Here is a 13202-nt window from a genome sequence, read left to right on the forward strand (position 1 = left end):
TATCGTCGTATTTTCAAAATACGAAAAAAAAAAAAAAAAAAAAAAGCATCGCCGTTCCGTTCGTTTCCCATAGTGAAAGCCACACCGCGCGCGGATCTATCTTTATTTACCGTGTACATCTTCCGTGTACGAAGGGCAGCGACGTTCATTCGCCGTGAAACCCCATTGTATTCGCAGCTGTATCAGAAACACGTACAATGGTTTCTAGGCACCGGTCTATCCGCTCCAACCCCTGAGCGCGGGTTAGGTTGCGACCGATGTTGAAACTAGCGCAGTAGTCCCAACGCTTACAGCCACAATGAACTGTATCGTGCGTGGGGAGAATGGCGCGCGGAAGGGAAACAAGATTCGCGATCGATCAAACGTATTATCGATGCTAACTTCTCTGATTAACCATCTCCCTTTCTCTCTTTCGTGAGATGTGCAACCTTCTTCGAAAGATCAGTCTTCGTCTCTTCCAAGAGAATTGGAAGGAAAAAAAGAAAGAAAGAAAGAAAGAAAACGAGGAACGAGTTTCGTTTCACGGGTTTTTTCCAACGAAAAAACCGGCGAGGCATAAAAATAATTTATACAAGGGAATCGAGTAAGACGGCGAATAGTCGGAGCAGACTGCACAACCAACCCCGCAATCTGGCATTAGCTTTCCAGCGAAACGACAACCCTTCTTATGAAATTACATCGAGCTAGATGAAGACTCTTTCGGAAACGGAGTAGAGAGAGTGGGGGGAGGAGAGAAGGGCGAGGAGGAACAGGGAGAAAATAAAGATTTTCACTCGTGAAATTCCTTATCTCGGTAAAGATTCCTCTGAATTTTCCTTTTTAAACGCGCCGGGGTTTAACCCCGCGAAATAAACTCTACTTTGAGATCGAGTAAAATTAAATACCGAAATAGACGGGAAGGCGGGAGAGGGAGGGAGGGGGAAAAAAATCCTTCCTTCGCTCGGCCGAATTGCTAATCCTCGAAATCGTTCGGAGTAACGTGGAAAACGTTGCTACCTTTTCTAAACCTTTTCTCTCTCTCTCTCTCTCTCTCTCTCTGTTTTTTCTCTTTTTCCCCCTCCCTCCTTTCTCAAGAAGCGAATGCGAAACTGGAAAATAAGCGGGAGCTTTCAGCGGAAAACCGATCTTTATTCGGGCGCATTGGAACACACATCCGGTCGGTCCCAGGAGTGCGGCAACAGTTTCCATTTCAGAATAAGTGAGGGAAAAGTGGAAGTGGGCTTTCAACGAGACCGTTTGTAACGAGACAAAGGGACGTTTATTCGCCCGGAATCGGAACTGGGTGTCTCCTTACGAATTACTTTCGCGTCGAGAATCGATTTCCGATCGCCCGCGGCCAGAATCCCCGCTGTTGACTCGGCACGAACCAGATAAGATGGGACAGCAAGCAACGAGGATAAGGAAGAGGAGGAGGACGAGGAGGAGGAGGAGGAAGAGGAGAGGATTTGCCGAGTCGAAAAGCGGGAAAATGGACGGGCCGGCCTCGGGCTTCCTTCCCTCTTCTCTCTTAAATATTCCAAGATCCTCGGCTATCCGAGACGAGCATATGCTCGTGTTTTCCAACCGAAAATTTGAGAATTTTGTATACACGATGGCGTGGCATCGTGAAACGCGATAGCCCTTCTCTCTCTCTCCCTCCCCTCTCCCGCTCCATTGTTCCTAATTCCGGACGGCTCGAATCGCGACGATAAAAGTTTTTCGGAAATACGGGCAAAATGTAAATTCATCGAGGCGGAACGAGCCCGCCTGAATGAAAGGGGAACTGGGGATATGGGGGGAAGAGTATAAAGGTGGGGAAAGTTTCGTGAGCGGAGGTGGAGAATCGCGTTTGCTTTCGAATGGAAGAACGGTAAAAGTGGTTGGAGCGCATCAATCTCCGTGTTGTTAGATGACATGCGCCAAGTGAATTTAATTCTCGAAAAGTAGAATTAATTAAGATTAACGAGTCTCTCTCTCTCTCTCTCTCTCTCTCTCTCTCTCTCTCTCTCTCTCTCTCTCTCTCTCTCTCTCTCTCTCTCTCTCTCTCTATTCCTTTCTCTATAGGTGGTAATAAATCCAACAGATCCTCGCCGTATTTTCTCCTTTTTACAGAATTATTCGAGTAACTAAATAAACGGGACATGACGTTGGGAAGATCCCAAACGCTATGAATCACAATTTTCCACAATTTTCAACTCTCTCCTTCGTCGCGAAACGGGAAAATATAGGGGGAAAAATACGTACTGTTTACTTTATCGATTAACGAATCAGCATGGGAACCGAACTCGTTTTCAAATCACGAAAGATCATTTTTGAATGAAGATCGTAGACATACGAGATTCGAAATCTCGCATCTCGATAAAGATGCGAATGAATCGATATATCTCGTAATATACCCTTTGTATTTCGGAAGAATCGGGCTCGAAATATTTCGAACTGCAGAGACCTATCATCGCAATAGGGTGGATATCTCAAAGATACAAAGATTGTATATTTTTCCCGAGGACATCGATAAACTGTATAGGATAGGTATCCATTGCAATTTTATGTATCGGGAAAGTCGATTCCGTGGTTGGGATTCTTTTCATCATTCCTCAGCTTCGATTCGATGAGGAGGAGGAGGAGCGGGGCGCGTAGATTCGAGGCGAAGGAAAGATAAGACGGAAGGGGAGCGTGGATGGAGGAGGTGGAAAGAAAAAGAAAAAGAAACGTAGAAAGAAGATAAGAAGCTTTGACGAAGTGGCAAAGTGAAAAATGGGGAAAGTAACATCGCGCTTAAAGAATTCGACAAAAGTGGATCTCCGTGGAACTGCCTTTGCTCTGCCTGCTTGGTGACGCGAGTTTCAATCTTTCTAATGGACTAACGGCTAACTTTCTTAACAATTATCGCAGCGCGAAAACAGAGTTGTCACCTCGAAATTCTTCACTTCTGTTTTCAAAGTCACGAAGATAAAGAAACGAAGGGATCGTCGATTTATTATCGTCGAGATCGGTCAAACATATTCGATGGGAATACCGTTTCGAGTATCTTTCGAATTAACCGAGATTGGCTACAGTTTTAACAGAGGCCAATTCCGCGTCCGAGTGTATTGCAAACAAAACGAAACGGTTAAAGTAGCGGGGAAGCGGCTGACTTTTCCGTGTCGCAAAAAGAAAAAAAAAAGAAAAAAAAATATAGCTTTAAAGCAACCAATTAACGCAAATATTTACATTCGGCGATAAAAAAAATCTTGGATTCGAATCTTTCTGATTGACGCCGCTTATTCGTTCGTACGAATTTTTTCTTTCCCCCGAATAAAATCAAAATCGTGTCGAATTATCGATAATTTTATTTATTTAAAGTTAACATCAACATTTTCTCGTTCGAAATATTTCACTGTATTCGAGGGAAAAGTTAATCAATCGATGAGGCGAAAGTCTTAAGTCTAAATATCTTTTTTTTTTTGAACTTTCTCTAACAGATTACAGATATACAGACACGCACACCGTTCAATTATAAAAAAAAAAGTAAAATAAAAAAAAACAAAGAAAAAAAAGGAAAGGGAAATAAGTGGAAAGAAAAATAGTTACAGAATGAAACGCAAATAAACGATACGCGTCGAGTTTCAAAACAGATAGATACGTGAAACAACGAAACGAAAGGGGCGCGAGGAATAGATTGGAACAAGCAGCGCGAGATTTTTTAAAAATGCAGAACTGCAATCTGTCTAATGGATTCGATGGCTCGATCGTACACTCGTTCGTGCAAATATCGCGTACGAGAGAGAGAGAGAGAGAGAAAGGGAGAGAGAATGGAGGGAAAAAAATGTCTGTTTTCAAAGCAAGCTTCTATTTAACCTCGAAATTGATGTAATACACTTCCCGATGAATAGATCGGGATCCCTGTTGGCTAATCGAACAAACGATAAGAAGAGGAATGGTAGCTGTGTCTGGTTTTCAAACCGGAAGAAAATGGACGAGAGAGATGAGTTCCGGGTTAAAGAATACGAAGGGAAGAAGACGAAGGAATCGAGAAGAATTTTCCAACGGGATTTCGAAATTGCCTAGAACCGCAATTTTTCGAAAGTATATATACCATACCCTTCCTTTCCGACCTCCCTTCTGAAATCGAGATTCCATTTTAAGAAGATTTACCGTGGCCGCCATTGTTTCGAACAGAGATCCCGAAACGTCGAGATTGGTACAGCGGCTATTAAAACGGACAGGCAAACACTTGGGTGAATTACGATCATGCCTTGAATAATAGGGAAGCGACGTAGCGGTTATTAATAATGACAAACCGTATCACGTTTCATCCCGGGGATGGCTTCGATGGATCGATGTTGTCGAACGGTAAAGTCGGATGAATCCTAAGATCCGATTGTGGATTACGGAGGCAAGCAGCGTGGAATGGTACCGTTTCGGGCAAAAGCATTTACGTCGTCGTTATAAATCTGTAACACAAGCCGATTGATTTCGCGGATTAATTAATCGCAATCTTGTTATATTTGGAAATATTTCCACGGTTCAATTTTTTTCTCGATAATAAATGTCGCGTTGTTTATTCGGGGAAATTCTTCCAGTTAAAAAAAAAAAAAAAAAAAATCACTCGCACATTTTTCACCGGGAGCGGGATATACAACGGGTTATTCAACATTTGATTCGAACGAATGTGTATAAATAACGGAAATTTTCACACCGTAAGTATAGAACCGAATTACATCAAGAAAAATCACCTTGATATTTCTTTCTCCTTTCCCCCTCCGTATATCGCAAACTCGTATAAATCGTAATTTTCATCATCGACCTCTCCTTCCTTCCTTCCTCGAAGAAAAACGCAAGAAAAAGGCGTCCATCAAGGTCCTTTCTTCGAGATCGTTCGACGTCGCTTCCCAATTTCATATCGGTTAATATAATTCGAGGAATGTCGACGACCGGCCACTCGATCATCTTCTCCACGAAAATTGATAACCGTTGTTAATTACGATCGGTTTCCAGGTCTTGATACCACTGATACTTCGTAGTCGGATTGTACCGTTGGAGGATTTCGCAAACTGGCTCATTGGCACTGTCAGTGAAGCATGTTGCTGACCCACGTATCGACCACCAGGGGCTTCACCCACCACCCAACGAGGGTGGATTTCTGCACAAGACGCACTGCACACCCCTCGCCCCACCCCTCGCCCGATTCTCCACACCGATATTCCTTGCTCGTTCACCGCGTGTTTACATCGTACTTCTCCCGACACCGCCGCGACGATACTACGCATCCGTCTACGCGTAGCCCCGAACGAACGCCCGTCCCCCTTGCTTCCTCTGTGCCTTTGTCAATAATTTTTTCCTCTCCTTTCGTTGTTGTTCCATAGCAATATATCCATAACACTGGTGTTTGGTTACGTACAATAACACTGGTGTACGTCGTATATTGTTCGCGTGAAATGATATTATGAACGAATAATAATATCGATTAATTTTAACCAGCGAAAAGTTTGAAAATTATTTCTAAATAAAACTGTCCGACAATTTCACGGTACAAATCTGTACGATATCCCCGGCATAAAAGCTTCTTTTGCCGAATACTTTTGTTTCGAGGATACGTGGAAGGATAGAGGGGATAGGCGAGGGGGAGTCGGTTTAAACAAATTTTACAGTCTCGGTATCTCGCCACGATGAAGTCTTGCACGCTACGATTCTCTGAGATCCGTTACTGTCAAGCTTTACCTTACGGATGTAGCATAGGGGCAAACGTAGCATAAATCTCGAAGCGCAAACTTTCTGCCAGATCTCGAAATAAAACGTTCCCTGACCTAGGTAGATTTTCGAGAGGGAAATAGAACTGGAGATAAAGCGGGATTATTATGTAATTTCTGTACCGGTTTAAGATCGTGATTTAACAACGCGTTATATAGTAATCGGTGTTGGCGCTGGCCCACGCATCCTTGTTAATTTCGCGCGCGATACTTTTAATTAATTCATGTTAAACAGCCGTTTAATTGGCAATTCGATCGAATCAATTGATTGTTTCATCGATTGGCTTTCGTATCGCGGTGCCTCGACTAATTTGCGTTAATTAAACGAATTCCCCGGAATTAATGAACGCTTTTCATCACGAGGTAACGAGACCGATTAAAATATTTTACGCATTAACGTAATCTTCCGCTTTGAGAGCTCTGTAAAATCAAAGTACACTTCCTCCCATCTAATTTTATTACTTTTTCGATCTTTGAAAAATCCTCGATCCGATATGATATCTCTGATACAAAAGTCGATTTTAAACGACTTTTTAAAGAAAACTTTTCGACTAACCCTATTTACTTGTTGCGCATCCGGTTTTATTCGTCAGCATCATCGCGCATTACGAAATTTCGCACCTGAAAGGATGATATTTAAGATGAGAAGAGGACCAATCATGGAAAGTAATAACGAGTAATATTTCCTTCCTTCCTCGCGCGTGAATTTCAGAGACACGATGAAACAGACAGAGAGATAAACGAGCGTGCAAAAGTTATTGGACGTAACGTAAGCGTAACAAAAGTCTCTCTTTCTTCGGTGAATCAACTCCTTGACGCGAAGTATCGAAGTTCGATACGTGAATGAATTGCAGCTAGCTCGTCGCTGCGAGCCAACCCTCGCACGCGAAACGATTGTCAGCGGCAGTCGAGCGTTAATCAGTCTTCAATTTGTCTCCATCGCTGCTGTAATTGCGCGTCCGCCAGACGATCGTTGTAGAATTCTCGTCCATCCGCGGAACGAACGCTTAACTCCTTTCCAATCCTTTCCGTCCGTTAATTCGACATTGATTTTCATCTCCAACTGATATTTCCTTTTTCCCCGGCATCGATTGGATATCCATAAATAATTCGTATAAGAAACGAACCATGTTAAATCAAGTTAACCAAGTTAATCAACTTGCAAACTTCGATTTAATTCGCATGATTCGTGAATTCACGCTTCGAACGCAACAAACTTTGAGAAACGCTCGAAACTCTTTAAAATATAAAAACAACTAACACGTATCTTGAAAGGCAACGGTTGCATACCAATTTCTCGAGAAAGCCACGTTCTCGATTAATCTCTAAATCTAAGATTTATCGTTTCTTCTTCTCCCTCCACACCACGAGAATACGCCAAGACGAGTAATAGCCATATATACGGTATAAATTTACGAGGGAGAGTTCTCGAAGGGAAGAAGTAGAATAAAATCGCGCGCGAATGTGTCGTATCTCCCTAGGGATATCCGGATGATTCTGGCGGGCGGAAGTAGCCGCACGAATCCGTTGCTCGGTTATCCAACGATGGTCAACCCGAGGGAGTTCGGTAAACGCGAGGACGGCAGTGGTCGCGATGAGCTGTTCGGACGAGAAGAAAGGAGAAAAGGGAAGAGGAGGAGGGAGCGGCCTGCAGCTACTCCAGACGGTTAGCAAGAAATTAATTCCCGTTTAATGCAGTCCCTGGTTAGCATTGCAAATCTCCACTGGGGAGGAGGGAGGAGGAATGGCACAGCCACCGCGGCTTTTCCCGCTTTTCCCTCTCTCCCTTCCTCCTCCTCCTCGCCCTCAGCTACGTCTGCCTGTCCGTCTGCCTCCCTACTCGTCTCTATCTCTGCCACATCGCTCCCTCCTACAACCACTTTTCCTTCTTTTCCGCGTATTAGGCAAATTTCCTTGAATTCGTGCCTCGTCCCACGTTCGAATTCGTTTCCACGGACGTCGGCTGCCGAGCTTTCAACCTGTTCCGGGGATAAGATTCCTTGCTTCTCTGTTGTTTGCCAATCGTTCGTTATACACTGCGAATGGAAGGGAGATTAGAAACTTCGAATCGAGACGAGGATGTTTTTCTTTTTGTCTCTCTTTTCTTTTTCCGAATCGGTGGAATTTATTTATGGATTTAATAGGGGGAGGGGTGAAGAGGGATAAAATCGAATTTATCGATTATCATTCGAATTAATCAAATTCCATTCGATGAACAGGCGAAATTAAAACATTCTTCGAAGCATTATTAAAAATAATATTGATCTTCGATATAGAAAGTTTGGGGATCGTTGATTAAACATTCCTATCTACGTGCCAATTAAAATGATTGATATATATATATAAAATATGAAAATTAAAATGATATATATGTATTTTGTTTGTTGGAGATCAGTATCGACGGTGGATCTTATAAAGGATTCGGAAAGGATACTTGGATAATTTAATTCGATAAGAGAACAAGAATTTTAAATTTGACGAATGCTTTGAATGCGTCAATATAGATGGGTTTAAAAGGAATCTGGGTTATTATCATTGATTGTACTCGTAACTTTCAAGTTACACTCGCGCATCTTCAAGTTGTAAAATAAACTTCTTCCTCGACGTTTTGATCAAACATCTCGTAGCGATATTAAGATCGAGAAAGGAGAGAAATGAAGGGAATGAAGGAATACGAATTAAATTTAAAAAAAATTTTGTTAAACGAATTAGAGGTAACGATGAATTTTAGAGTAAAAAATTTTGGGGGAAATTAATATTTAAATTAATAATAATACGAATTAAATTAATATTAAGTTTTCCTAATTGGAAGTGAAAAAAAGAAATGGGATATTAAAAGTCTGAATAAATATGAGAAGAGTTAAAGAGCGGAAAAAAAAAAATGGAATGGAATGAAAATGAAAAGAGAAATTCTTTAATAGATTCCTATAGGATTCGAAAATGATAAAGGATTTTAATATTAAAAAAATTGCTCTTTTTTTTTTACCGATATTACGTTTTAAAATAATCTCTGTTGAATAGCGGCGAGATTATCTCAATATTATTATTATTATATTCGGTTGAATAATACGATGAAAACGGGGCGTTAATATAGCTCCCCTCGCATGACCATGAAAATGGCTCTTCGCATTATTAGAGATCCCGCGGTTGTCGCGTATTTTTACCGTCCCGGCGACCAATAATGTTCCATATCCCATTAACTTGTACACGTCAAGTGAATTTGCATAAAAACCAAATTACACCCAGCGTGTCGGTGCTGGCCGTGTCGAGCCTCGGCCGGTATCAAACATTGAATTTTAGCTAGGGACTTTATGCCACGGACCATTGATAACATTTCTGCGAATCGAGATGCTCGCGTATTAATCGTTTCCATTAAACGCGCGATATTCATTCGATTTCGTATGGGATCATTGCGACCATCATTTTCGATCGTCTATATGTTTTATTAACGATTCGTATCGGTGAATTATGCGCCAGACAATCGTTGAATCGTTGAATAGAGAGAGAGAGAGAGAGAGAGAGAGAGGAAGGGAGAATAGAAAGGGAGCCAATAGTAGAAGGAGAAATAAAATAAGGACAGTATATCGATCAGAGCGTGCATGAATAAAGGGAACGTTCATCGAATGAATTCTTTCATAAATTATTATCTCCTAGAGATCCTATATGAATATTAACCCTACGATATTTATGGAAGGGTGTCACGAAATATCCATATAATTCGAAACGTTGGCGTCGCTTCGATATGGAAATTTATGCGGGAATATAAATCAATGTTGTGTCGCTAAAAACTAATTAATAATTAATAATTAGCGAGGAAATTAAATATTCGGGTGAATTTATCATTTACGAAAAACTAGCTAGCAAACTTTTAACTTTTTGGGGACAGGATCGTTGCTAGTCTCAAAAATAGGTATGGGTTCGCATGCGTGTAAAATCGATTTTACTAGCGGTCGCGATAACGGTTCGATACGATCTGGAAACGGTAACGATTATCTGGGGTAATTATCAACTTGACGTCGTTGAAATAAATGCGAATCCATTTACGTAACTTCCGCTTCGAGGGAAGGGAACAAACTTTGGTATTTTCTTTTTTTTTTCCCCCTCCTTTTTTTTACCAAGTTTCAATAAACGGCACGATATCGTACACTCGCCTCTGGCGAAAGTTCTTCTTTTTTCTCTCTCTCTTTCTTTCTTCCCTCCTCCTCCTCTTCTCCAACTCGCGATCTTTGCCGTGAGGGTTAAGCTTACAAATTCTGAGGAAGGAAAGGGGGTTCGCCGGGAAAAATTCTGGGAAAATTCTCTTATCGAATCAATTGATCGATCAAAAGATCCGATTTACTTCAACCAAGAGATTTTTTAAATCGACTTAAAACCTTTAACGTTAATAAGATTAATACAAACGATATTTTTCGAGAAATGAACGTAATTTAATTTAATGTAAAAATCCCATCGAACTCGTCGAATATTAAAAATTAGAAAAAATTTTTAATTCGCTACAACTTCGATAACGAATTCATTGGAACGGCGAAATCTTACTCTTTAAAATGCTTCACGATTTAATACGACTTTCGCTTCCACAGATATCGTCGCGTAAATTCTAGGGAAAAAAGGGAGGGGGTAATTTTCGTTTACTATCTTCGTCGTTTATTCGAGCTTTTCCCTTCTCGTCTCACTGACCTATCCCAGACAAGTGGCAGACGGGATTTCAGGGGAAAAAAGGTAATGTAGGCCACTGTGTCACGATCCCATTCATAATCTTCTCACCGTCTTAGCATTATACAAACTTTGAATCCCGGTTGAGATATCGGGATGAATGAAAAAGCATTTTCAAATGGCATTAGAGTTTCCTCTATTTCTTTGAATGGATTTTGATGATTCTTAGTTTTTCCCTTATCCTTTTACGATAAATATGGATTCAAAGAATCGTTTCCTTTTAAACTTTTTTTTAACCGAAATAAATTTGTATTGATTCTCGAAAAAAAAAAAAAAAGAAAAAAAGGTTCATTTAAATTTAAGATATATTCATAAATATTAAAGAGAAGAGCTGCACGGATAAATCTCGCGGAAAAAATGTGGTTCTGATTCGAAAACGCCTATTTTCACACGCGTTTTTTTTTTGTTTCCACCACGATACTTGTCACATATACCAATCCAAAACGATTTGTATCTAAACCTGAATGGATTAACGTAGGAATAGAATCCAGAGAATTCTAAATGTATCAATGATAATATAAATATTTGTTTATATATTGGTAAAGATAGTTTAATTTATACATATAATTTTCTAATTCGAATAGTCAAGACAATAATTGTATATATTTATATATACGAATATAACATACTATAGATATACTAATATCGTATCAAAACAATTAATAGTTCCTTGAACCTATTAATCCTACCATAACTTCGCAAATAAAAACAATTCTTACGATTTTTGAATATTCAAATTATACCTCTGTGGTGTCAACCTTGTCAACAAAGCTTGTCGAAAATGAAGATAGACGGTCCCAGCGAACGATCCCTTTTATCCCTCTGCCGTCCCGCGAGACTTCTTTTCAACAGTTAACACACACACGTAACATCGTATATACCGTGTCGTATCTTTACCGCGTCCATCCCCCTCAAGAGAGGTCCAATCTCGGAGGATTGGAAGGGCAAATTTGTCGGATTATTTAAGAGCCACTTCCTCCCTTGGTCCTCGACGGATTGTTATTGTTCTCCAGCGATGAATTATGCGAATATCAGATGCGACGCGACATACGTATTGGGGAAGGAAGGAAACGAAATCGAGATTACGTCCCGATTCGAATCGTGATTCGCGCAATTTCGCCAACACCATACACAGAGAGAGAGAGAGAGAGAGGAGTGGGCGAAGAGGCGAAACTATTTATGCGTCCGGCCGCCGTCTATTTATACGGTTTCGTTCGAAAGTAATAGCTGGCTTCCGCGTAGCATGCTCGCGCGCTTCACGTGGATGGGTGAATTCGAGCGATTCCGTCGTTTGCACGGAACACAGCCGCGGAATAGATAATAGTCACGATCGGCGAGACGAATCGGCCGGGATCACGCTTCGAGACGAATTCGCCTCGGTGAATTTGGCTCGGATCAGCCAGACGCACGACATCCATACCGCTATCGAACCGGCGATGCGTCCAATGAATTACACTCTTGCCATGGAAATTTTCTTCTCCACCTCGTAATTATTATATTGGCATTAAAAGTATTTATACAAGTAGAATTTAATCGAAAGATTTTCTTTTTTTTTTTTTTTTGTAAAACAAAACGAAGATTTAATTCATTTTTGATTCTTTTAAAAATAGAAATCAAATTTTTTCTCTCTAAATAAATCGAATATTCAAACTATTAACGTTGGCGTTATAATTTTTTTCTTTTTTTTTTTTTTGGATTAAATTTTCATCGATATATTAGGCGATCACAGAAACGGAAACACAGATTTAACGTTAATTTCACGATATTAATTCGACACTCTGGTCAATCTTGCGAAGTACAGATTTGTATTTGATTTCGAAGCGACGATTCGCCGCGCGAATTCGCTGCAGATTAAATACGCGAACCATGAAGAACGAAGTTCCGGATCCAGCGCGGCGCGCTGAACTTTTATCAATACACGGGGCGAGCAACGTACTTTGTTTACTAGCCATTTGTCAGCAAGAACAAAGCGTGTAAATTAAAAGCCCTAATCGCAGCCTTGCAGGCTATTGCTCTCACAACCGGGGCAAAAAAAAAAAAAGGAAGAAAGAAAATAATAAAAAAAAAAAATAAAAAGAGGTACATCTGTGGATTTTCCATCGCTCTGCTTCTGACTCGGTCGCGATAAGCCCTGACGTGTGCCAGACATTCGAGCGAGAATTTAACAGCGAAGAAACAACGTGAATGAGTACACGAATTCCAAGTAAATCTTTTTCTTTTTTTTACTTTACTTGGGGAAAAAAGAAGAGAAATCACATACGCTCGTCGAGGAATGTTGCATGCAAAAAGAAGAAAAAAAATTCGCGAAAAATCGATTCGAGCTCCCTTCGCTCCATCTCTATTTCTACCCTTTTAACGCGTCTCCATAAAACGCTACGATGAAAAATGATAAAAGTTGTAACGAAAACGAGGTCGATGACCAATCTCCGTTTCGTCGGACAACGAGCAACGCCGTGGCAATATGGCGGTCCTCGTGTGTGGGGAAGGGAACTCGCCGAGATAAGTTTCTGACCGTGCACGGTCGGTCGGGAACGGGTCATTTAAAGACCGCGACATAATTAATAGATACGCGGGCAATTATCGCGTTTAGCCAGCTAATTTCGGGCCGGGTTCGCTCGCGCCGCACTGCATCGAACATGGGAAACGGTAACTTGGTGTGGCGGCGCATAGGCGACTGACCGCGTAAACGCTAAGTGGCATCTGGTCACTGCATCGAATTGATACACTCCTGTTCGAAGCTGGTCTGACATGTGCAGGTGCGCGTATCAGGGGAGACTGTGA

At 41.1% G+C, this 13202-nt stretch overlaps 1 protein-coding gene across 1 annotated transcript in view; it reads right to left on the bottom strand.

Annotated features, from left to right (window-relative positions):
- Positions 1 to 5211, bottom strand: part of LOC409000 (cell adhesion molecule 2) — a 51827-nt gene extending 46616 nt beyond the window's left edge. The window contains exons 1-2 of the mRNA XM_006561865.3: positions 4695 to 5211; positions 4260 to 4412 (exon numbers count right to left, since the gene is read on the bottom strand). The gene's annotated coding sequence lies outside the window, so the exon portion shown is untranslated. The remainder of the gene's footprint in view (positions 1 to 4259; positions 4413 to 4694) is intronic.
- Between the last annotated feature and the right edge of the window lie 7991 nt (positions 5212 to 13202).

Source organism: Apis mellifera, linkage group LG9 (assembly GCF_003254395.2).
Source record: "Apis mellifera strain DH4 linkage group LG9, Amel_HAv3.1, whole genome shotgun sequence".
Taxonomy (NCBI): domain Eukaryota; kingdom Metazoa; phylum Arthropoda; class Insecta; order Hymenoptera; family Apidae; genus Apis; species Apis mellifera.